The sequence below is a fragment of the Misgurnus anguillicaudatus genome, chromosome 1 (genome assembly GCF_027580225.2).
Source record: "Misgurnus anguillicaudatus chromosome 1, ASM2758022v2, whole genome shotgun sequence".
In the NCBI taxonomy this organism is placed as follows: Eukaryota; Metazoa; Chordata; class Actinopteri; order Cypriniformes; family Cobitidae; genus Misgurnus; species Misgurnus anguillicaudatus.
The window spans coordinates 4,706,007-4,733,506 of record NC_073337.2 but is presented as its reverse complement, the minus strand read 5'-3'; the positions used below and the strand labels follow the sequence as shown (position 1 = coordinate 4,733,506).

The window sequence follows — 27,500 nt, the reverse complement described above, 5'->3', positions numbered from 1 at the left end:
GGTGGATTGGGTAGGGAGTCTAATTGTGATGGTCAAAATTCAGAGCTGACGCAGCAGGAATCCAAAGCGGCTTTATCTGCCGACCAGCTTTCATCCTCCCCGGTTTCTGTTTATGCATATCCACTGGCTAGCCCACCTCCATGGCATCCAAAGCTCGGATTCAAGGCCTCTCCAAACCCACAACCTTCCTGGAGATCCCTGCCTTCTCCTGCTTAATTGATTCAGCTGGGGTGTCAAAGAAGAAACAGGAGAAATATATACTTCATCATTTATTTAGACATCCTTTGATATGAGTGATATTTAAAAAGGTTTAATCTCATGAGTGGGTTTAAAATTTCATGAGCAACTATTCGAAAAAGAAATAGTTTTAAGCTTCTTTTTGGGGTACGAATGCAGGGCGCTTAAAAAGTAACCACGACAAAACTCATTCAAATTTTTGCCTTTATTTGATAGACAGGATTTTAAGGAGATGACAGGAAAGTACAGGGTGGAGAGAGGGGTCTGGGATTAAATTCCAACTCGGGTTCTGTCCACTACACCATCAGCTCAGACAGCTCAGCTTATATTACTACCAAAATTAAATGAGTAAAACTAGATATTTACATTCATATGGGTGCCAATAATTGTAGTAATTAATTTTAATAATTAAACTTTTTTATAAAACTGTGTTGTATTTACATTTTTTTGTTTTTTTAAATAAGAAAAGTTTTTTTTGTAAGTATTTCTTTGCTCATATTTACTAATAGTGCCAATATTAGTGGAGGGCACTGTATGACGTATGATCACAGGGTACAGATTTCCAGATCATCTGAGATCATACAGACCTGCTATCTCTGGCGTAACATGCATGTAATAGCCAGCACATCTCTGAAAGAGAAGCAGAGGAGAAAGGGGAACGTTGGGCAGAGGCGAAGGGAACGAGCTTCAGCCCCCGGCATATTCATAAATCAGGCCCTTCAGAAGCTGTCAGACACTCCATAATGAGGGTTATTATTCAGCTCGGGTGTCAAAGTTACTATCAAAGGACCGTCTCTGCAAGGCCCTCTCACTCTGCACCTTGTTAAATAAACAGCGGCGTACACAAAATGGCAAACAAGGCGCGGGTCAACCTGATACAGAGCAGGGTCACACGGGCCTCTGGAGTCATTTACCCTGCGGGAAAAGCCAGCTGGGGAGATGGATGATGTTGAGCCGTTCGGAAAGATTAATGAAGAGAGAGGATAACAAAAAGACGACGAACTGAGATATTGGAAAGGTAGATGGAGAATAAGAAGAGATGGTGACAAATCTTTCAGGTTTATAAAGTGGCCCAAATTAGGGCTTAATTTAGGCCGGACTTCCAGTTTGACCAAACTGGTGCACAGATGGTTTTTACAATGAATATTTGTTACATTGTTACAAAAGATCCACTAACTTTAATGGGATGTGCCAGACATTCAGTCATATAAAATAAGTTAAATGAATAATGACGAAGCTACCAAAATTGCACTGCACCTATGACCGACAGCAAAATTCCCCACGTCGCTCGACCTCTCATTGATAACAGTCTGATATTAACCCTCTCAGAATATATGCTTTTAAAAATTCATCCTCTTTATTACTTTGCTAATATCAGACAGTGGCCTCAGAGCTGAGGGTAGTATTAATTTTGAATACTTGAAGGGGGCAGAGGAGACGAGAGGGCAGGAACCGAGCTGTATGGCAAATGAAAGCGCTAATCTCCGTTTAACATGAACAAGAGCTTAAAGAGACCCGGCACAACACTCTCAGTGAATGACTCCAGATAATGCTTGCACAGAAATACTTGCCTAAATATTATAATGAAATGCTTATATGTGACCCAATTTGTGAAAACCATTTTTTTTTTTAGATTTACCGTTTTCTAAAATCATCCTCCTACATAATGTAAAGATCATTCTGTGAAAATATAACCTTGATATCTTTAATATTGACCGAGTAAGATCATGTCAAAGATTGAAATTAAAGTGAAATCAATGATTGAAATCAAACTAACCTATGGGTCATTCTTCAATTGGGGTGGCAAGTGGTGTCACTCTACTTTACACCAGTTAAAATTAACTTTAAATACCAATACATTATAAAATGTTTCAAAGTTTGTATACTGTAAGATAAACACAATTCGTGCACTATTAACAATTATTTTATTTTTTTTAATACATATTTAATTGAGTTTTATGCAAAGATTGCATTTGTAACTAAATATGTATGTTCTGCCATACCTCAGAGATGAATCATGGATTGTAAGTGCAACAATATAACATTTTTAACACAAATTTGTTAAAAAAAGACACCACAATTGAAAAATGACCCCTATATTTCACAGAAAGGTTCACATATACACCCACCTAAAGGATTATTAGGAACACCTGTTCAATTTCTTATTAATGCAATTATCTAATCAACCAATCACATGGCAGTTGCTTCAATGCATTTAGGGGTGTGGTCCTGGTCAAGACAATCTCCTAAACTCCAAAATGAATGTCAGAATGGGAAAGAAAGGTGATTTAAGCAATTTTGAGCGTGGTATGGTTGTTGTAGTATTTCACAATCTGCTCAGTTACTGGGATTTTCACGCACAACCATTTCTAGGGTTTACGAAGAATGGTGTGAAAAGGGAAAAACATTCAGTATGCGGCAGTCCTGTCGGCGAAAATGCCTTGTTGATGCTAGAGGTCAGAGGTGAATGGGCCGACTGATTCAAGCTGATAGAAGAGCAACTTTGACTGAAATAATCACTTGTTACAACTGAGGTATGCAGCAAAGCATTTGTGAAGCCACAACACGCACAACCTTGAGGCGGATGGGCTACAACAGCAGAAGACCCCACCGGAGACCACTCATCTCCACTACAAATAGAAAAAGGGGCTACAATTTGCTCACCAAAATTGTACAGTTGAAGACTGGAAAAATGTTGCCTGGTCTGATGAGTCTCGATTTCTGTTGAGACATTCAGATGGTAGAGTTAAAATTTGGCGTAAACAGAATGAGAACATGGATCCATCATGCCTTGTTATCACTGTGCAGGCTGGTGGTGGTGGTGGTGTAATGGTGTGGGAGATGTTTTCTTGGCACACTTTAGGCCCATTAGTGCCAATTGGGCATCGTTTAAATGCCACAACCTACCTGAGCATTGTGTCTGACCATGTCCATCCCTTTATGACCACCATGTACTCATCCTCTGATGGCTACTTCCAGCAGGATAATGCACCATTTCACAAAGCTCGAATCATTTCAAATTGGTTTCTTGAACATGACAATGAGTTCACTGTACTAAAATGGCCCCTCAGTCACCAGATCTCAATCGAATAGAGCATCTTTGGGATGTGGTGGAACGGGAGCTTTGTGCCCTGGATGTGCATCCCACAAATCTCCATCAACTGCAAGATGCTATCCTATCAATATGAGCAAACATTTCTAAAGAATGCTTTCAGCACCTTGTTGAATCAATGCCATGTAGAATTAAGTCAGTTCTGAAGGCGAAAGAAACACAGTATTAATATGGTGTTCCTAATAATCCTTTACGTGAGTGTATTTAGGCACTTAAGTGAATAATAAGCTATGGTGTAAATTACAAAAAAAAAAAAACGTGAGTGACATTTTTTGTATTTACCTATTTCTTTGTAAAACTAAATGATTCTTTAGGCAACTGGTTTTCTGAATATCTGTGCTGTTGTTGCGTCTCTTGCATGCCACAGTCTCTTCCTCCCTACATAATATAATAACTTTAAAAGTCTATAAAGCTATTTCATTCATTCTGACTTATTAACACTGTTTAAGAGTTGGATTCCTCATTCTAAACATAGGCAAAGTGTTGGACGTGTGACGTGCGAGTATTTCCGTGCCAAATGCACTTTGCCAGGGTTTGTACAAGTTTCGGAAAGGTTTTTTTTAAAACATGAAAGATTCATACGTAACAATCTTGCTTTATTACTTTAATGGGCAATTTCACTGCATGAAAGTACAGTGGAAGTCCTTATATGGGCACTTCACCCGGAATAGTGCACATACACACCAAGCAAGAGCTGACACGAAATCAACATCACCAGAGAAATGTGTTGTTGTTTGTGAGCAAAATTTAAGTTTGTTCAGCTTCTCAATTAACTTAGCATTATAAAAACAATGGATGTTGTTTGTTTATCAGGGTTAGCAGCGGAGTTGTGCGTGTGTTTAACACTAGATTTCGTTGAAATGGGGCGGTCCCAATCAGGTCATGAGTCGCAGGCGCTAATTAAAACTGCAGTAAATATCTGTGTTTTGTTGGCAATCGGCGAGTAAGTGCATATAATGTAAAAAACACGAACGTGCAGTAAATCATAAGTTATCCAGAGATAGTGGGATAATGTTATGCTTGCTCGTGACTTCGGTTCACCTCGAGGGGCTTGGGTTTATTCAGAAAGATCGGTAAAGCTGATCTGTCTTTTAAAAATCTAATAAAACTAAGTACTCTTTGGAGATATAAATGATGTAATACTACTCTATAGGCACTCAAGATTAACATGAGATAAGCAGAAACAGCGTGTGTTGTGGGAGCGATAACATGATACAATCATTTTAATGTACAGTCAGCTACTGCAAAAATAAAAGTTGTTATAATGCTTACATTCAGTCGTTAAATGCACACACATGTGAAAAAAGAAATTCATATAAAAGTATTGCAAACATTGCTCATTTTACAATTTTAAAATACAATTTGCGGAAACTGACCCAAATATGGAACGAGCATTTATGACGTTATATTTAGTTGGGGGGCAAAACGATTAAATCTCACATTGAGCAACTGAGAGGAAAGCAGTGATAATTGTGGGCAATTCCTCAACTTGTCATAATTACTACAGCCAGAAGGGTCACCATCATAAAGTCCATTTAAAGGACAAAAAGGATTCCCTCATGAGGAAGAGTAAGGGTTTTTTCTTCATTTTAAAGAGGACAGCAACTCCAAACAGTGAAGAGTCGTCATCGCAGACTGTTGATTTTCATCTCACCTTCCTGAAGGCAACAGATTAATCTTTTACATCTGTGAGTTTTAGACAGGCCTTCACGCTGTGCCATTGTGGAAAATCACCATTTTACCCGATACCAATTAATGATATTGTCATTTTGGTGGTAGGACACTGCGGGTTTGTCAAAGCATCCATGAGCATCTCTGGGACGGTAATTTGGGCCATCTGTTCTGTTGGAGAGCAGCGAGATACGGCACGCGTTTAAGCTCAATAATGTATCGTGTGACTGGCGGGCCGACATGAAGAGAACATATGTCGTATCTCAGCCCGCAGGCTGACGTTGAGGATGAGAAAAGACAGTAGTTCAAGGCAAATTCTGTCCCTGTAGAAAGACTGCCAGAACCTATATGATTCAGTGTATTGACAAATCTCCTGTGGACGATATAGACAACGTGTACAGGGCTCTCTTTCAGCCCCCGTCGCTCTGAAGGGAAAGACTGAAGTCTTCAAAAAAGGACTCGGTCTTGAGGATTAAAAAAACATGTGATATGTTGACTGACACTTATAGAGGTAGCCAACGTAAGCATCCTTTGATGTCAGTATATCAACATTTGCTCCGCTTTAACATTGGGTGCTTGTTTATTAGGCAAGAGATGTTAAAGTTTAATTGCAGTGTTGAGGTGAGACCGATCTGAGCTCCAGTTTGGCCTGAAGATGGATGATACCAAGATAGGCTTCTGCCATTGGAGACTCCCGAAACGGACCAGAACCGTAGGTGATGAATGTTGACTCAGAAGCTCAATTTTCCCACAGGTAACCATCCCTTACAAAAGCAGAAAAGATGACGGCCCTGCAGAAAAGGTTGTTGTAGTTCCCCTCATTTGGGATAAACAGGAGCGACTGATGATATTGCTAACCTTCCGATGGAGACGCAAGAGGAGTGTGTTGTTTTTGCCATCGGTGTCAAAACATCTCGAGAGGGAAAAGGAATCGTGTGGCTTTTAGGGAACCTGGGGTGGGAAAAAGAAAAATAACAAGTGGCGTGTCTGCAAATTAGCTTTGACTGCTCAACAAGGAGCGCGTGTTGACAGGGGAGAGAACTGATCTGATTTGCTGACACCAGCAAAGGAAAAGAGAGACAAAACAAATCTAATCATCCCTTCCCATCAAGAGGAAATCCCTGCCGCCTTCTTTCTACCAAGACCCCCTTGGCTTAAATCAATTTCTTACAAACTTGATTTTGAGGCGGTAACGGGGAGAATCAACAGTAGCTTTCAATTTAATTCAGCGGCGCGCTCTGGGAGCAAGCGACTTTCATCCATCACCATCATGAGCCGGGAGCGCCGCTGTAACTCTAAACACGCATACACAAACACCCTGCGCACGGGAAAAACTCCTGTAAATACATTTCAAACATCAATCGTGTGACAAGCAGGGGTGACGTTTAAACTGGGGAACGTGTCACTTTCAACAAAACGTAATTTAATATACTTTTCCAAAGTTTTGAAACACTGACTAAAATGTTTCTCGTGATCTTAAAAATCTTTTAATCTGAAAGTATATGTTTGAATGTTTAAAACTTCTTTTGTAGGCAAAAATTTGCCAACATGTTAATTTTTTTTCATTAAAAAAAAAAAATTTAATGGATGACGGACCAAATAGTGAGATAAAGCAGCTAATAAAAACCCCAATAAGTTTGAAATTGTTAGTAAGACTTCAGAATAAGGTTGTATTTGTTAACAGTGGCTGGTTGCATAAAACTTTAAGACTAGTCTTAAAAGTTAGTCAGGATTTTTTTTCTTCAATAGTCCATTCATTCAATGGTACCAATCAGAGATAAAGTTAGAAGTGAACAAAAACATCAACGTTTTTCCTATTTAAGATGAGTAGTTATACGAGCAAGTTTGGTGGTACAAAATAAAACGTAGCGCTTTTCTAAGCGGATTTAAAAGAGGAACTATATTTTATGGCGTAATAGCACTTTTGGGAGTACTTGGACTCGCCTGAAAAGTCCGCTCCCCTTCTCACTCTCATAATGGGAGAGGGAGGGTGTTACTGCGCCGAGTCGAAGTACTCACAAAAGTGCTATTACGCCATAAAATATAGTTCCTCTTTTAAATCCGCTTAGAAAATCGCTACGTTTTATTTTGTACCACAAAACTTGCTCGTATAACTACTCGTCTTAAATAGGAAAAACGTTGATGTGTTTGGTCACTTCTAACTTTATCTCTAAATGGTACCATTGAATGAATGGGGCTAAGCTAAATGCTATCGAAGCGTCGCAGCGCGCTCCAGCGCTTACGTGCACGCACACAGATGATAGAGGGATGATTCAACAATTCTTAGTTAAGGTAATAACATATTTTAATATTGAAAATGAGTAGACTATTCCTTTAAGTATGTTACATAGAAAGGTAGATCGGTCTAATTTAAATCCAAATAATAAGACTGATTAGCCCCAACTAATTGCTAGTTAATCAGAATCATTCTTAAGACGCAGTCTTATTGTCACGGCTAAGTTTATGCAACCGGCCACTGGAGTCAATGTATTAGCTAACATAAACTAACAATAAACAATACTTTATTGCAGCATATTATTATTCTTTTTTAAATCAAAAACTGTAAATGTTACCATTGGTTAATGGACAATGAACTAACATGAACTATTGCACTGGCATTAACTAACATAAACAAATACAACCTTAAGTGTTGCCAAATTTCAATATTGTATACAAGTGTGAGACCTCAAGAAGCTTCTTGATAAAACACGAGTATAATTTTTAGGCAAAGGGTGACTACACTGAAGATGATCAAATTTAAGAGTTTTGATTTGAGTGTTAAGAAAAACCAAAGTTGAAAACATGGTTATTGACCCCTCAAAATTGTTATTATATGAAGAGTTTGGTTCCAAAACGCAATAAATCCATTTGGATTAATTTGGGTAAAAATGTGTTTTCTAAAGTGACAAAATGAAAACTTTCACATAGCACCTTTAGGTTATAATTATATTAAAAATTCAAATCCATAATTTGATTTTCAAAGATATATTATAAAAACAGATTTTTTCAAAATGCTATAAATCTATTGAATCAATATATAAATGTGCATTCATCTTTGCCATGTTATATTCATTTAGTTGACTATACACTGATTAAAAAATAAACATTAATGGCATTAATCAAAACACTTACTTTGTCATATTAAGAACACTGTCATTGCTGCTGTCATCATTGGGACGCCGTCACTGAACTTTTACTTTTTACATATTTATGTATTATTGGTGTGCATTGTCCCATGTTAAATAAATAACTATTTATTTTGCATGCTCTTAGTCACAACATAATGGTTTCATGCATTATTCTAGAGTTTTGATACGTTTACTATTAATCAAAAATGTAAAAAATATAAATAGATGAGTGTTTCTAAAATTTTAAATGATAGTGTCAAACTAGAAAAAAGTTTATTTGGATAATAAACAAAATGGTACAACAGATTGAATGATACATATTTAAAAGCATAGTTTGTTTAACAGTTTTTAAGCACTGTCTGATTTTGCATACAGGTAGGTCCCCTGTGTTACTAAAGTGCGCTCAAACCACTCTCCTTTAATGTTTTTAAATCTAAAGGACCGAAACAGACTTAAGGGGCAGTCACACTAGACTTTGAGCATGCAAATATTTGTCAGATGTTACTGCAAATATGGAAAGCACTTCATTCATGTTTGCTTTCTACACAGTAAAAATATGCAGCATTTTTGTCAAATCAACATACACTGTAAAAAGTGTTTCTGTGCCTTAGTAGATTTAACTAAATAAAATGAGTAAACTGTGTTACAAGTTTTAAATTTTTTTTTTATTCAAAATACTGTATATAAATTCATATTTTATATTCATAAATATAACTAACTAGGCAGTGGACTCATAGTTCCCAGCATGCTTTGCACGGGACTGCATTTGGTATAATTTGAATTTAAACTTTATGTGTTTTTAACTAAAAAGAAAGACTTGTTAGTGTTTAATGTTCATTTATCTTCGAGATGTGGAAGAGTTTCTGTTTCTTCTTTTGAGTTTTGTAGTTACCATTGTTCAGAAGACTGCTGCTTGTAAGTATGTTGCACTTTAAAGCTGTCCAAACAAAACCTTTCGTGCCCTCATCTCAAGGAAATAAAAGAACAACAACAAACCATAAATAATATAATAATAAAATTAATTAACAAATCAGAAGACATTAACTAGTATTTTTCATTTAAAATTTACATATTTTAATTAAGTCTGTGTATAATATGCTGATATTTTTTACATTGGTTGTACTTAATTTATTTGCTTTTTCTTAAAATGCTACTTAATATTTTTGCATTAATTGAAATCCATATTAATACATATTATTAAGTTGTCCTTACTCAAAATATCAGTTCAATAAACTTACAAAAATTAGTTGGAAATGTTGCCTTAATTTTATTGAGTTAGATCTAAGTAACAGTTTTTACAGTGTATATTTTCATGTTACTTTAACTTAAAAATTTAAGTTAAACAATTTCAGCTTGAATTTATAAGTTATGTCAACTTACCCCAAGCGAAACTTAAAATAGTAGGATAAATTGACTTGCAAAACCAAGTTTAGTACAGTACAGTACAGTAGAGAGAGGTCACACCGCGACCTACTGGTTTTCTACTGGTCGCATATCACCACGTGATACAAATTCGCAGGTCAGAGTTCACCACTGAACTTTGGTACACAGTGAAATATCTTCGCACGAATTTGTGTTTCTGGTCTGCCGTATTCGCAATGAAACGAAAAGTGAGTTGTGACAGCCCCCCCTCTTCAATGCAAGTATGCAAACACTCAAGTGAGTGTCCAATGCAAAGCACACGTGCAGTCCACAGCAATGAAAACCCTTCGTTATTCAGCATTATGAATTGCACTCTGGCACATTTTCGTACATGAAATCGAACTTGCTTAGCTGGAAGTGTCTACATTACCGTAAACGATCCGAAAGTGCGTTTTAGGCCTAGGACTGGCAGCTCGCACAGACGAACATGCTTCGGTTAAAGAAGATGATTTGCAGTGAAGGCCCTTCTGAATCGTTCCCATTCCTACTTCACTCTGGCCACGTCCCCCGCTTCCCGTCATTAAGCCTCTCACTGCCTGTCCTTACAATAATCCCAGCAGTTTTTGTCAATCCACTAATAATTCAATTTAGCAGGCCCAGCACAGAGCCCCGCCATTAGTTTTGAGGACATGATTTAAGATTGATGACTTGTGCCCCTTGGGAGTCTGTTTCATGAGGTGCTGGGGGGGTGGCGGGATGGGTGGTGCGCCGGTGGCCAAGGTGCGAAGGGAGAACAGGCATGGGAGTCGAGCGAATTAAACTTTGGAATTGATTTTCTTAAAATTCGAGTTGACTAATGTGACAAGTCGCAGCTGCGAACAGCAGAGCGCCGGGTTAAAAAACCCGCGGCCTGTCTCCTCCAGGCTTCTCACAATGACACTGCGGCGCGCTGGAGAGCGATTGTGTGTTACGGGCCCTCACACGCGCGCAAACATATGCTGGCGTTCGGTCGTCAACCTGCTGTCACAGACACAAATTACAGCCAGGAGAGAGAGAGAGACAGATAGAGAGGAGGCAAAGAAAGAGAGACAGACCTCACATCACCACAGCGTCAGACTCGCAAGTACTGCACAGTGCTGACAAGGAATGGGTCACTGCTGTGACATTGTTGAATAATTCAAGAAAAGAAAGAAGGAACGGCGGGAGAAAGAGAGAGGGAGTAGATAAGTCGAAAAGAAAAGTATAGAACACGTATGGGTGGATACTCGCCGCTTGTCGTAACACTCTGCTGTGCCATCAAAAGCAACATATTGCAGAGTCTACAAGTTACATCACTGCAATACAATACTTCAGGTCTGGTAGGGCGCATCTGCTAACATTTGCATCCATCTTGTCTTCTGAGCAGCAACATCATGACATTTTTATTCTCAGGCCATTCTGAAATTGAACAAGAAATTTAAATGTTTACTTTCCTACACCGCCAGAAAAAACTGGGGCTGTACCCTTTAAAAAGTACGACTTTGCAGCTAAAGAGTTCATATTAGTACATGCTGGTACCAAATGTATACATTTCTGTAAAGGTGCCAGAGAATGCATTGAAATAATCTTTAAAAATTGTTCTTTAATATTTACATAGAATGAACTTTTTTACAACCCTAGGATTTGTCCTTTGAATGAAATGATCTATTTTCGAATAATAATGATGAGCTCTGCTTTGATTGCTCTGCTCTGAGGCTCATGCCAGTAGCTCGCATTAGCAAACAGACCTTTTATGTTTGAGTCTATATCAGACGAAAATACAGATTTTGAGGAACAACAAATTGTTTGAAGATTATTAATGGACATTTCTGAGTGGTAGGTTTGTGTTTTTTTTTTCTGTATGGACCTGCAAAACGTAACTATTAGGTCAATAGTAGAACTTCAGCCCAAACGTTATCATATAGCATTAATTAGCATGTAACGCTAACTCACGCAGTCACAACCTTGTTTTTAGCATTTTAACAACTTTGTAATTAATTTAAAGTGTCATTTAATGTTGGGGCGTACATCTCGACTGTGACGTCATAGTCGGTGTTATGTTGAGATTAGGGTTTCCAACTTTCTCACTCTGAAATACGGGACAAAAGATGACTTGCCGCAGCAGTGCGGATATCGTTTTGTGTATAGACAGTTTCAGCAGTAACAACAGCTGTCGTGGTCCGCACGTATCTTCCGGTAAACGCCGCTAAGAATAAATAAAAACAAAGTTCTTTAAACGTAGTTTATTAATATAACAAGCAAAATAAACAACACATAGATTACCTAGGAAACCAAAACATTTGTTATTTTCGACGAGGCATTTGTTCAAGAAATCAGTTTAGCAACTAGTCAGACCATTAAAAAACCGAAACCGGAAATAAAGTTCAGATTCAGACGTGTATCGCGTCAGCGCACGTGCGTCCGATGAAACGGTCTATACTTAAGTGTATTTAAGCGTTTGTCAAAATGATAGCTAATTTCCTAATTAAATATTAATTTAAAACTCTAATGCCTTGGCAACATATGGTAGGTTTATTAGTAGGGTATATGTCGAACATCACGTGACCAAACCGGAAAACTGTGTTGATCACTTCCATATGCCGGCATGTGCTATCGTAGTTGTTATTTTTATGCGTAGTATTATTATTTGTGCTATGCTCTTTTTTGTTTTAATATCTAAATGTATGTGAGAAGAAACTGCCTTTGCCAAAAGCTATAAATAAAAAAATATTAAGTACATTTTTCTTTTATTTAGGTTTTTTTATTTAGGACATTGGTTATTCTCGTCTTTGGTAGCTCCTGAAGGCTTCATGTATGAAAACAGCACAATGTCAGCGTAAGGACCAGATTGGCCTGTTTTCCAGCAGTCTTTTGCGTGCACGAGGTTAACATAAAAATAGGTAACAAACACGTTTGATGCTCACGATATGTCATTACCATGTGCTCTTATTATTCATCCAATTCTAGGTAAATATTGTTTTTTTTATTCTATGGCACTTTTAAAAGGTAATAGATATTTTGACATTTTTTCTAACAGTGTAATCTACTTAAAGGAACAGTATATGAATTGTGGCCAAAACTAGTATTGCAATCACAAAACTTGTGGCTAAAACTGGTACTGCAATCACACAACTGGTGGCCAATACACAAAATGACAACATAAACATCAGTTGAAATGACAATACCCTGGCCAGACCACTGTTGTCAGTAATATAAGTATTTGAAATGAAAATGATTTCTTAATGTCTAGTGACATATCAGGACCATTTTATGATTAATTGATAAAAATTTCTTACATACTGTTCCTTTAAATTATGGTGCACAATATCACCATGAGCTCAACAACTTTCTTTTGTGGCTAATGTCACCAATTGTTCTTTTTTATCACATGCCTTATTTGTCTTATCACACAGGTGATATGTAATGCACATATTTTAATTATCCAGTCAAATTTTCAATTTTGTCCCACTCTACATTTTGCTTGTGTAAAGCCGCTTTTCCACTGAACACTAAAAACAATAAACCGGACGTCGTTCATTCCCTATGGAAAGTCGCAAAGGGACTGCGTGGGGTGCCGACCATCTGCGGTGCATAATTTTCAGATCTGATTTTAACTTTGGATGCGTAAAAATATTCAAATCGTGTACGGCTTGCACGTCACATGCGATATGCTGACCGGAAGTAATGTATTTCAGTGTATTCCAATCAAAAATATTTTCAAAAAGTGAAAATAATTGGCTCCATCCAAAATCTCTAAAATGCTGCGTCATTCCAAGGCAGGAAGGCAGGTTTGAATTCAATGTTTGCATTACTTCTAGACTACCGATATACCTTCATCGTCTTGTCCCAAATAAATTCTATGCATGTGTGGGGAATGTGATTGGTCGAGGTTAAAAAAATAAAATGGTGGCCAAGAAAGCGCCGGGATCACAAATTTATTGTAAAAAGTAATATTTTCACTTTTTACACTTTTTGATTCCATTTCTAGCTAAAAAATAGTATTGCAGTTTTCAAATATAAGATTGGGTATCACAAAGGCGCTCTCTGTTTATATTTTATACAGAATTTCATTACGCTGCCTATAAAGGCTGTCCGAATGTTGCCTTCATCCCGCAGAAGTCATTGCCTCATGGGGCAGCGAGGCAACATGTCAGCTGCCTTCGGTTTTGCATGCAGCCATTAATTTTTTTTGTTTGACTTTATCAGTAACACTTGAATCCTTTAAAAAAAAACAACGATTGATTTCTGAATTTTATATTTATACGTTATTATTTTAATCTTGTCTTCATATTCTCTGCAGAAAATGTTGTTGGTGTTTGTCAAATATGCATAGCTGTTTATTGTAATTCATTTGCATTTATTTATTTATTCCCCTATAGTGAATATTACGAATGAATGAAGCGCTGGAATGATCTTCTCTCCCATGATGGCACGGATTTATGATTAAACTGAAATTTCTTTACAACTACCACTAGGGGGCGAACTCTGACAGTCGTGTCCACATGTCGTGTACAGTGGAAAGGTGCCTTAACTTGGAAACACACATCAGATTACGTACAGATTAAGTAAACGGCCTGGGAATGACATTTCACGTTGAATTGCAGTCTACAGATTAGGCCCTCACAATGAGACACTGCACATTTCGTCTTCCGCACATTACCACCGGCTAGACCACCAAACAGACTGAATTATTTTCTTCATTAACAGCAGAATGTTTCTAATTCCCGGCCAATTCCGATCACAAAGCGGTTCCGCTCGATCCAATGGTGCGATTCAGAAATGACTAAAAGAAACGGTAAGCAAACAGAATCGAGCGACGTGGCCCCTAATGAGTGAACGCTGGAATTGGTTTCACGCTCGAACGCGGCCTTTAAGACAAAGTACCTCAGGAGATAATTATAGTGTCAAGCATCCGCCAGGCCGGCCGGTGACGATTGGCCAATATTTAGCTTTAATTAAATCAAAGCAGAAATGTAATTTCTCCTGAGTGATCTTTAAACAGAGTGTCGACTTTAGAAAAACACAACACTTCTTCTCCGACGCTCTTTGTCTGCCACAGATGAAGTTTCGTGTGCTGCCAAACGTTTCGGCCTGCATGCGTGAATCCTGCAAATTGATGGAATAATGAACTTTCTGAAGTGTTGAATCACCTGAGATACAACGATTTAATGTGTTAGTTTGAGATTCAACATCACTTTATAGACACACATTAGTGCTGTTAGGTTTATATATCCCATGCAGAATACATAAGATGTTTAGTATAAAAGTGTTGGGTAATTTTAAAATCCTTTGTTACTTTCAGCCCATCGTTGGGTCAAAAAAAATTATATATGATGCAACATTGGATTAAAACAACTCAGCATTTTGGTTTGAAACAGTCCAGCATATGTTAAATTACAACCCAACAGGTGAGGTTTGTTTCCGTTTTTGACCCAACGCAGGGCTGAAAATAACCCAGAATATTTTAGAGGGTACATAACAAAACACTTTATTCCACAAGACAAAATAATCAAGTAAATAAAATCATTCTGTTTAGTAGATTGGTAATTAGTTAGTAGTAAATTGGGCAGTTTATTTCATACAAAATCGTTTTTCTCTGCCAGCGATGCGATTTTTGCCGATACATAAAAACACTTTTTCGATGCAGTTACAAATTGATCCGATTAATTTATAAATATTTTTAGATTACGTGCCTAGTTAAGCAGTTACATTTTTACTTACAAATGCAACCAAAACATGAACATTTAATTAAACTCTTTAAAAATGGCGCATTCTCTGTCCCAATTGGAACATTTACAACAACAACCTAACAAATAAATACACTTTTTTAAATAAAGAAAAATAAATAATGAGGGCTAATGGCAGCAGTCAAAGTCTTTCAGTATTTTGTGCCAAAATGTGCAATAGTGACAATCACTAGAATTTTTTTAGTTTTAGAATTGTAAAATAAATGAATACAAAAATAAAGCTGTTAAACTTAAGCATGTGATCTGTCACACAACATCAGATCTAAAGGGGGTCGCACACCGGATGCTCAGCTTAGCGCAGCACCGCATCACCTCTAGAACAACTCAAAGGTATCGTAAACCGGAAGTGCACATTAAATAGCGCGAGCTTCGTCAGATAGCGTCTACTTCAAAATGCAAAATATACGTTAGCAGCCAATGTTAATCGTTAATGATTTGTGACAAATATGATGTTATTTAATGTTAAACTATGTGAGTGGTGCTCTGTGGCGCGACAGGGATTTGAGCAACTTCCTGAGTCAAAGGTGGGCACCGCGGACAGGCACCACCTGTCGGCGCCGGTGTGCGTATATTCATAGAAAACAATGTGTTTGATTTTTTTAGAACGCCGCTGCACGGCGCTGAGCTGCGCATACGGTGTGCGACCCCCCTTAATAGTCAGACAAGTGCTGCAGTTGTCTCTTTTAAGTGATTTTTCTTTTTCACCTGCAGTGTTAAACACACACTTGTCTTCTGTCTCTTTCACTGTGTTTTCGCTGCTACAACCGCTTTGTTGCTGCATCTCTTTCATTCACTGATGCTAGCAGTTGAAAATAAACAGAAATGCACGCTTTTGCAGAAATGCTTAGATGGACGTTACGTCAAGGAATGAGGAAGTGCAGTGTGTCAAAATAAAGGTACCTCAAATAAATTTTTTACGTGTGGCATTGATGCATCAGATTGTTAGAAATAAAATTGATGTATCGATCCATATCGATGTATTGTCACACCCCTAACAAGTTTGCTTTATAAACTTGTGTTATGCCTCCATGAGCAGTAAGGAGTGCATGTAATATTTTGTATAGATGCACCGATTATTCAGACTGATACCTGCCGATACCAATGGTTTGGTGGTTATATTGGGTGCATCCCAATTCGAGACTTGGTATTTTCACTATAGAGTTGATGCAGATAAAGCTACCCAAATTTGAATAACCCGAAGAAATATACAAAAGTAAAATGCATCAGGCACACTATTGCAGCAATGATATAAATTCACATTATTAAAAGTCTAATGTTGCGTGTGCACCAGCCGCGGTAGAGGCGGCAAAAACATAGTTGGACGCTTGAACATTTCAGTTGCCTCGCTTCATTCGTGCGTGAAATTCTAGTCATTCGAGAAATTCACGTGGAAATTCATGTCATGGGAGGGGCTCCGGTCGCTTCCTGTAATCACGTCACTACTACAGCAAGGTCCTGATTGGTTAACGGGGCGCGTAAATCCGCCGAAGTTCAGATTCTTCAACTCGCGCATTTCCCTTGGCAACGTTCAATTCGCACGGAACGTGTCATCCGCGCCGCACCTTCTGCACGATCCGCGCAGCGCTTACCGCTCCGCAGGATAATAATCTGTGTGTAATCGCGTCTTTGCATTGACTTAACATGTAAATCACCCGCCCTTGACGCCTCTACCGTGGCTGGTGTAAACGCAGCATAATACTAAACAGTGACAAGAAGTGCCTTTACACCACGGGTGTGCATTATTTAAAGGACCGGAGTCAATTATTCCTCTTATACCATGGTTATCACAAACATTGCTCTGGTGCCTATTTTAAGACATTTAAAAGGTGAGACACCCGTGGAACATAGCCGAGGTCGTAAAGGATCCATCTATCTATGGTTTTAGGGGAAACGAAGGCCGCATTTGTAGGCAGCATGTGAAGGAGCCTTTGAATTGGGACAGCCTTCGTCACTGACCATAGGCTGTTTTTCAACTATCGTCTGATAGTATGAAAAGTTGCTTTTATCGCCCCATGCCGATTAATGGTCAATTAATCAGTGCATCTCTAATATTTTGTGATTGTTTTGTCCTGAACGGCAAAGCTGGATCTCAACATCATTAACCCACTGTGGAGTGAAAGAAAAACCTGGAAAAAAAATGCTTAAGGAGAAAACGTATGTTAAGAACCAAATTTTAGTATAAATAAATTCTTCTTTTTAGTATAAAAATGCAATTTCATGATTCCGAAATTTTCCTGAAGATCCTGCAAAGTGTGTGTACACTTTGAAAGTGTTTGGAAAAACCCACATAACCACAAAGTTGAAGAACACCGAAGCCACAAATCCCTTGATTTGTGAGATCAAGTCACGTTTCTGCACGGTAAAAACAGAAATAGACATCCTCCACAAAACACTCAGCAGAGACATCAGGAATATTCAAAACCTATTACTTTCAGCGTTTGATCTTAAAGTCAAATTATTGATTTCATTTGCTGGGATCCAACAGAAAGAGGTATACTTTTCCCTGCCCGATGTTTGGGAATATGGGAATGTTTGGCTATAATCATAGTGTGGACTATTGATCTTGCTATTTTAATATGTTGTGTGAGCAGCTCTGTTTGACTGCCTTTTTTCATTAGCTAAAGGCTCTCTGCCTGTGCTGTGTCTTCAAGCTGGGGAATTAAAACTGCCTTTCCCTCTGTTTGGACTGTCGGATGAAGCCGGGCGAGAAAGGTCAATACAAAATTAATATGGGCATTAATATTCTTAATGCAAACCCAACGCGCAAAGTCTTAGTTTTGACTGAGGTCCGCACAAAGTTAGATATGATTCTCTGGAGGTGGCCCCGGGCGCTGAACACCTGCCAGCGTAGGGCGCGCATTAATTGCGACTGTCTTGCGCACATCATAAACTCCTAGCTGATGCTGATCAGAGCGCTTCGACGTCGACTGTGAATCTCCTTCATTTTAATTGATTGTAAAACAGCAGGGTAAAAAGTGCCTGAGCAGCGAAAACATTTGGAGGTTGCTTCTGTGTTAAGAGATTTAATTACGTTTATAATGTGAGAGGGGATTTGACTATGCAAATTCCTTTAAATTGAAGAGTGTTAAACAGGCGGGTTGATCGGCGCCCGAGAGAGGAGAGGAAACAAGACCCTACACAAATGCCAATGATGTACCATGGAAAAATCATATTCATGCATTTCATTTATACAGTAAGAACATTTTACATTTTCATTAAAACCATGTGCATATCAGAATTTCCTTACGATTAATGCAAAAAGCTATATCTCTTAGGTAAACATAGTAATAATAGGGAGCAAAGGTTATAAATGATATACTATATAATACTTAAATGAAGCTAAACTTTTTTTTATGTATTCAACACATAATATATTCATTAATTAAGACAATTTCTTCACTAGCTTGATTGTAAATGACACACAATAAAAAATATTCTGTGATATTTACCTTGATTTAGCTTTTGTAGTCCTCACACATCACATCTTGTGCATGCTCTTCATTGACACCTTTCCATCCTTTGTTACTAAGTATAGTACAATAGAAATAAGTATCAGCGTGTATAAAGACACATATTTATAATGGCAAGAGGCATTATATATATATATATATATATAATATAGTACTACTGTCTTAGGCCACCATTAGATTTGTTGTTTTTGCAATGCTATAGTGATAATATATAATTATTACTTCAGTCTCTTTATTAGAATACAACCAGAAAATACAAGAAATGTGTAAGTAGTATTAAAAACAGTATAAAAGTATAAGCCAACTCTACATCCACACACACACACACACACACACACACACACACACACACACACACACACACAGTACCGTACAAGACGTGTGTGTGCGTGTGTGTGTGTGTGTGTGTGTGTGTGTGTGTGTGTCTGTGTGTGTGTTGGCTTATACTTTTATACTGTTTTAATAAGTATTTAAAAATGTCCCTGTTTTTCTGTTTTTTCTTTGTATCGCTTTGAAAGCTGCTTTGAAGCAATAAAAAAAAAAAAACATTTAGAAAGTAAATGTGACATTGTTGATCATGTATATCACAACTGAAAGCTTAATACACACCATATGTTTGTCATAGTTTTAAACAGATTTTTTTTTCACAATTTAAGACCATTTTTAAGCAAAAAAAGGGCATAAACAATGTAAACATGATAGATTGGAAACTAATAAAATCATACATATAGTTTCCAAAAGTTGTAATTGACCGTCATATAACAAAACGAAAAGTGCAGATCTTTTTAATGAACTAATTCCTGGCATGAAAACTGCTTGTATCCTAAAGAAAGATTTTTAAATACACCGTTATAAATATACATCCCATAGTGAAATGTTTCTCTGGTCAAATTAAAAGACTGAAGGTTGCAGTTGGAAAATGAAATGAAGTTATTAATTAATATAAAAATGTATATGAAAATGTAATAAAAATAATCTAAAATTCAAGTAAATGACTAAAATTAAAACTGTACAAAGATTGAAAATGTACAGGTTACAACAGAGTAAAAAAAAACAAGCCAATGAATAACACTACACACACAGAATCCTTAAAGTGAAAGTACCACAAACTAGGACTGTGTATTGGCAAGGGCCTCACGATACGATACGTATCACGACACATTGCAATGCTTTTTCTTTTTTAATAAAAATGTAAAAAAGAGATTTTTTTTACTGTTTTAAGCCAAATTTATTGCCATTTTTTCACTCCCGCTAACTTCTGAGACATTGGCCGTATATGACAGACAACTGGACAGCGACAACTACAGCAGCGGTGGGGTAGGTTGTTTGAAGCACACAGAGGGATTATTAAATTTTTGAAATATCGATAGTAGAGATTGAAATATTGATATAAAAAAGCATCACGATAGTTAGCTGTATCGATATTTTTACACAGCCCTACCACAAACCCAAACCCAAAAAGCCTAACTCGTCTCCTAAAAATTTAAAAAGTGTAAAAAAAAACTTTTAATCCTTAATCAAGCCGTTTCCTCATTTGGACAAACATGCATGTTTGTTCAACCTAATCTCACAAATTTTCACGAAATATTCACGCATTATTTTGCTCAGTTTTTCGTGGCATTGTCACGTATTTCCACTATTTTACGTGCCCATGTCACGACTTTCTTTTCCGTGTCAGTTTCACGTATTGGTTACTCAACAATTTTTCCTATTCTTAAATAATTGTCGCTTCAGTTTTGGGTTAGATTTGCTGTTTGCGTTAGGATGTCACTTTAAGTATTGGTTTACACTATTTTCTCGTATGCTTTTTAAACCATTGTCGCCTGACGTTAGGGTTAGAGTTGGGTTTGGGTAAGGATGCCATTTTATGTACCCCCAAACCGAAGCAACAATTGTAAGAAAATAGGAAAAATAGTTGAGTAACCAATTCGTGAAACTGACACGGAAAAGAAAAGCGTGCCATGGGCACGTAAAATGGTGGAAATACATGACAATGCCACAAAAAACTGAGCAAAATAATGCGTGACTATTTCACGTATTTTGTGAGATCAGGCTGTGTTTTTTGCAATGGTAAATAACCTGAGCGTTTTCATAGGTGAGGTTTTTTGTCTTAAACCGATAACCTGAAGTCTGATGCTATGGGAAGTAGTTACAGTAATAACAACAGCATACACAGTTAAAGCATTTTATTTCATGTGCTCTGTTTGTCATTTGTTTGGCCGGTAGTAAACTGATTGCTCGGCTGCTGAATTCCCATCTGTGTGCATTAAATGTACCTGCTGTTATTTATGAGCGCTCTTGTTTAGGCATGCACACCACAGATGCTTGCAATTAATTCAGTGTGTATTTAGATATTGTTTCAATTCACGGTGGAGTGTAATTAACTTCGGGGTCCTCTCAGAGCTGCCAGGGCTTCAGATTAGATACTAAAAGCATACTTTTTAATCTCTAACCCAAGGCAAAGAGTGCAGGAGTAATTTGTTTTTCTCTTGTGTTTTTCAGCTTAATTTAAAGTGTTACTGATTAGTTTACCTAGAGTTTCATTGGCATGTTGTGTAGATGGAATGAGGACCAAGGTCACTCTTGCAAGCCATCAGGATATGAGACGTTGGTAGCACTAGCGGTGGATGATGAAATGAAGCTGTTTTGCAAAACTTATGAGGGCCAAATCTCTAAAATATATTAAAAAACCTTGAGCTATCTATTTATTATTAATGTTTTTTAAAAAAACTATTATTTTTCATCAAAAGTATTACTGGAGCTCACAATGGATACTGTCAACTCTGTCCATAAAGCTCAGTGGTAGAGCAATGCATTACTGCTGCAGAAGGCTATGGGCTCGAATCCAGGCAACACACATGCTGAATAAATGTATAACTTGTAATGCAATAAAGCCTCTTTGGATAAGTCTGCCAAATGCATAAATGTAAATGTGAATTTACCATCATTTATCAAAACATCTTATCTTGAGTTAAAGGTGTAGTGTGTAATTTGTAGAAGGATCGCTTGACAGAAATTCAAAATAATATACAAAACTAAATTATCAGGGGTGTATAAAGACCTTTCGTAATGAACCGTTATGTGTTTATTGCCTTAGAATGAGACGTTTTTATCTACATACACAGAGGGTCCCCTTACATGGAAGTCGCCATTTTGTGCAGCCATGTTTCTACAGAATCCCTTAACAGACAAACTTTTTTACTAAGTTGTCTCCAACGCTGACATGTTTGTCGGGTGGCGACTACCGTAGCTTCTCTATGCGTTTCAAAAGCAAGACGTGAGCAGTGGACGGAGCCGTTGGTTGCAATTCACAGCCTCACCACTAGATGCCACTAAAATTTACACACTGCACCTTTAAATAAAGAAAATAATACAGGTTTGGAACAAATTGATGGGTGAACGATCCTTTTAGGTATGAAACACTTAAAAATGGTCATTGAGTATTCACTGGTGGGAATAAAAGCCCTGAAATCACACAATTCACCTAAAATTAATGATTAAAATGAATAAAATAATAGTTTTTATTATTGATGATTTAAAAGGAGATATGGCCAGGGAAAGCATGAGAAGGTTGTTTTCTATGATAGAAACAAAAATATTTTTCCAAGTACACACTGTAACACATTTCTGTAGTTTCACAGCATTATTACTGTAAAATGAACAAATCCTTACTGTAAAACATTTATTCCTCTTGTCGTGTCTTTCGGTTATTTTATTATTTTATTAGAATAGAAAACAATACAGGTCAAATAATTTAAAACTGGGCTTATGTCTGATATACAGTCATGCTAATAGCATGTTTTTGTTTGGTGTGGCATCCCTTGTTTTGTCTGATTATATTTCATTTGTTGTGTGTATTTCCACACATATTAAATGTTTATTATTTTATTTATTATTTGAGTTGATTTATTTCCTAACTGGTCTTTATGTAAAACTGCTATTTATGTGAAAAGGCCAGTTTTTATGGGTAGTTGAGGTGGTTGTGAGTGGATTTTATACTTTTATGCCAATTTTATTTTTTATTTTTTTAATTCATTTTAATGCCAACAAATAAAGAGTTTCGTTGCAAAACGAGATAAATCCATTTTTTTACATTTTTGTTAAAACATGTTTATTATGATGTTATCATGTTATTATTTTGTTTTATGGTGCTACTTAGCTGTATTTTTAAGTTATGAAAGTTTAAATCAAAACAAACCAACTGAAGTTGAATTGAAATTAATTGGAATTCATAACCAAAAAACGAGATTTCTGAACAATTAAAAAAACGGTGGTTATCTCGTTTTGCAACGAAACTCTTCAATTGTTATTTTTGTGGCAAAAACAACGTGATCTTGCTTTAACAAAACACTAGTGATGCGCAGGTTGTTTTATTTTCGAACCCACATGTCCAGCATTTATGAAATTATTTGGCCCGTCCCACACCACTGTATCTATTTTTAAATAGACATACTAGGCATTTGCCATGTAAATAAAAGGAGGCTTTATAAAAGTGCTTAGAAACAGCCATTACGCTTATGAAGCAACAACACTTATGAGAAACCTTAGATACCAGCATAGTCATATTAATAACAAGATAGAAGAAGGATAAACATTTTTTACATTTACAAAACAACGTTTGTATTATCTATTCACAAATTCACGGCCTTAATTTCTCCTTCACCTCGTCTTTTATATTTACTTATTTCTCAGTTTGTTTTGTTGTTGTGGCTGGCAGTGTAAGCTGGTTGGTGCTTTTGTGACGTGAGGCCAAAGTTTTGGGGACATGAAATTACATGGCTTTGTAGGCCTACGTATTTTAACCTTATCAAAGAACTTAATAAAATATGAAAATATATATTCCCAAATGTTTAATATAGCTTTTAGGGAATTGCATGTAGAGCTGCACGATTTTTTGCCTAAAATAAAGATCACGATTCTCTCACAATTCTCAAGAACTTTGTTAATTTTAAAGACGTACAACCCCTGAAGATTAGTTTAACATTAGTTTTTACAGGTGCAAAAAATTATGCTTCTGAAAGTTTTAAACTGAATCTTTAAATTCAGTTAATGCTAATTGTAAAGTGATTATGTATTCATTTTATTTAAAGAAAAAAATGTAAATATACATTTTAAGTAGCCTAAATAAAAAACGAATATATTTTGGAGCAAATGGCTGCCACATGGATTGACATTACTTATATAAATATCGTTATAAAGCTAAGACGCGGTTCGGCGGCAACCAATTGCAAGGCGGAAACGTTCGGCGGCAACCAATCGGAAGGTGGAAACCTCTGCTTAAGAGGATTGCAGAGAATGCATTCCAGCATTAGAGCGTTTTTTGACGAAATGCTGGATTAAGATCGTTTGGGGGGTCGAATCGAGATCACGATATTTTAACGATTAATCGTGCAGCTCTAATTGCACGCATGTTTTTTATTTTGTTTTAAATGACCCGCCCCAACCTACCCCGCAAATAAACTTACAATTTCTTTACCTGCCTCAACCCGTGCATCACTAGTACACCCAATTAAAGATGTAATGCTCATTACAGTAGTATAATATTCACTGTAAAATTTGCAGCTGGGTTGCCGGTAATTTACCGTAGATTTAAATTTATGTTATTACTGGCAACATTTTGTTCAAAGTTAAACGAACTCCAAACATCCACAACTCTTTGTCTCTACAGAATAAAACTAGAAAAACAGCATCAAGCGAAACAAAATCTGAAGCAAAAAACAGAAAAAGGTTGATGATGATTTCTGGTTCCCAGAATGCTTTGCATGAGGCTGTTATTGTATAGTTTTATACTGTAAAGATAATGACTTGTTAATATTTAACAATTTATTCAACTTTGAACAAACTCTCGCCAGCAAACAACATAAATCCAAATCCACGGTAATTCACCGGCAACCCAGCTGCAATACCATTGTAATTTCTACTGATTTTTTTACAGTGTTTGCTATATTAAAAAATACAGCATTGCAATTACAGTACTGTAATATAAATGACAATATAGCATTGTAACTGTGATTAAATCTACAGTAAGTTTACTCTGAAGTAAACTTACTTGCCTATTAGTTGCTGTAGATTTCACAGTATACTTTTTACAGTGTAAGGCACAGCTTTACCTTCGAGTAACTCTGTGGCTGCCCTCCATAAGACCTCCCTTTGCTTAGTGTTAATGGGTGTGGTTAAGGGCTTTCCTGAGTGCAGACCCGTGAAGTGAAGCTCAATTTATGTTGCTTATGAGCACATCTCGGGCTTTGAGCGGACCACCTTTCTCTCCGGCTCCGCTGGGCCGTTCCGCCATATCCTTCAGTAAGGTGACGCATCACGGGTTCGCCTTGACCTTCTCACCATCTCCAGCCATCAATCTGAGTCCGGGCTGACTTTTTCCATTGTAGATGGGCACATCTTTTTATTCTAAATCCTCTCTCATTACGGCCGCTCGGTGAGAGGATTTCAGCTGAAAAGTTGGAAAGGTAATTGAGCGGATCTTCCGAGCGAAGCCTGCCCGGCTACTATTTGCTTAGATTCGGGATGTAGTGACCATGGCTGTCGGCCGGACTTCATCCGAGCGTTCACGTCTGGGCATCGGCTTCGCCTCTCATTATCAGCTGCTGGAACTGTCAGAAAGAGGGAAAAACAAGGTTGTAATGTAATCTGGTCACTGGACTTTTTCCTCTTCTTAATGATGGCCTCTCTCTCTCTCTCTCTCTCTGCCCTTCTGCTCTTCTCGGTCATGTCTGATAGATTCGCACAGCGAGCAGAACGGGTGGATTGCATAATATGATATTGATCTTCACCCGCGGGCGATTTCCACCAAACGCCATTAGCGCTGATTACAGCCCTAGACAAGACAAACAATCTGAAATTAGGGAAAACAAAAGGATGAATATATTAATTGACTTTGCAAACCTCAGAACATCTGTTAACTAGTTAGGCTTGGTTAATAAGCAAAATAATTAGGGTTTGATTCCCACCGCTTCTCTTTCTGTATTCATATCTGAAAGCAAGGAGCGCTACTACCCTCAGGCAGAGGAAGCAATATTATGAGCCCAGGAGAGCCATTCGGAGGGCGGGAGTCTACCAGAGGAGCTTCCCCGGATGTCCACCTGGGCGTCTGGGAGGCTAAACGGCACGGAGATCGCTTATTAAACCATCTGCCTCATGCTAATTAGATTATCGCAGATAAAGAGAAGGAGTTTTCTTTGTACGTTTTAATGAGATAATGTGTCAGCTGATTGCACGGGGAAGATGGATGAAATTCGGGCGGCGCCGCCGACTCAGGCTCCGAATTTCACGTAAAGGTGTGCAGAGGAACAGATGCGGGTTTGATGGTGATTAATCGCGCGTGTCCGAAAGAAAAACATCTTGCCTACATAAGGGGAATGAAAATAAAAACAGCACCGAACAGAGCCTCCACCTAGAAAACTAAGAACAAAGATGCCCTGATTGCTTTTACAGTTCACGTAAAGCCAGAGATAGCAAATATCAGCCATGATTGGGAAGTTTTTCCTTTAAATGTTCAGTTTGGAAACCCAAAGACAAATAGAGAATTATCATTCAATACGAGTAAATGTGGCCAGTAACGATTTAACACAATCGGCATACAGTAGCGTACCTGGCCTAACAAGCACCTGGTTTCCCTTTCTGAAATACGTAGATACATTTCAGCTTTGGTGGTGGGAGGACTGAGAGCTCTAACTAATGAAGAGAGTCTATCGATTAGGTCCGTCACAAGAGAAGGACATTAAAGTACACATTCAATAAGGAACTTCATATCCCGTCCGGCTAGTGTAAAGGTTAAGTGCTAAGGAATATTAGCAGGATCAATACGCGACTGCAACTTCACATATAGGACGCAGAACCTTCTAACCCACCCGGCTGACAACTCCGGGAAATTCCTTTTCTTTTCGGAAAAGTAGGAAGGTCTTCTTAACGACGCAAACTCCGGTCCGTTGCTCGCTGGTGGTTAGCGGCGTCCCGTAATGAAGCTACAGTATTGCTGTCATCAAGGACTCAGTGGTGTAAACAGCAGCTTATTAAAATTTAATAACCGTCACTTTGTCTCTGTTCACAATAAATAACAAACTCAATTTCCCCGTTATGGCACGAGAGGCTCTTTAAGCAAGACAAATGAATGGTTTGCAGCGCAGACTAACAACATTAACTGGCTAATTAAACAACAATAGAGGATGCCAGCGCTACTCGTGATAATTATGAGATGTAGTTTAATGAAAAGGTTAACTGTGCGTGAGGAATACCACGTCTTTGTCTCAGTGCCAGACCAGTTGGAGAAAATATATTTTACACACTAAACAGGTAAATTAAATCTGCACCAGGCTGCTTTTACTTTGTGTTTTTACCATCAGTATCCCAGATTTTTAATGAGGTGTACGTAGTGTATATTTACCTTGATGGCTTCTTAACAAGCCATTCCTAATTGATATTCTCGGATTTAATGTCTCATATCGATTGTGGTCAGAGATTGTGGCACATGATTTCTAGACATTGTACTTTGGTGCTCACGCCAGAGGTCCAGGTTTTGAATCCAGCAAGCGTCTGCTCCCATTTTCATTCCGTCTTTTTCACGACAATCCCTTCTCTATTTTCATTATTAATAAAGAAAACATAAAAACACCAGATTTTAAGCAGTTACTACCGAATACAGTATGTTTTGAAATCAACTTCTTTAAATAACAGTGTTAATAAAGACATTTTATATGAATTTATATATTTAATATTATTATAAGGCTCATTGGAATGCTTG

At 37.5% G+C, this 27,500-nt stretch overlaps 1 long non-coding RNA gene across 1 annotated transcript; it reads right to left on the bottom strand.

Moving 5' to 3' along the window:
• Window positions 1-26,998, bottom strand: LOC129431597 (uncharacterized). The gene is made up of 3 exons (XR_008639883.2): window positions 24,856-26,998; window positions 18,725-18,800; window positions 1-225 (listed from the first exon to the last, which is right to left on the bottom strand). It is a non-coding gene; the product is annotated as an uncharacterized lncRNA (long non-coding RNA).
• Between the last annotated feature and the right edge of the window lie 502 nt (window positions 26,999-27,500).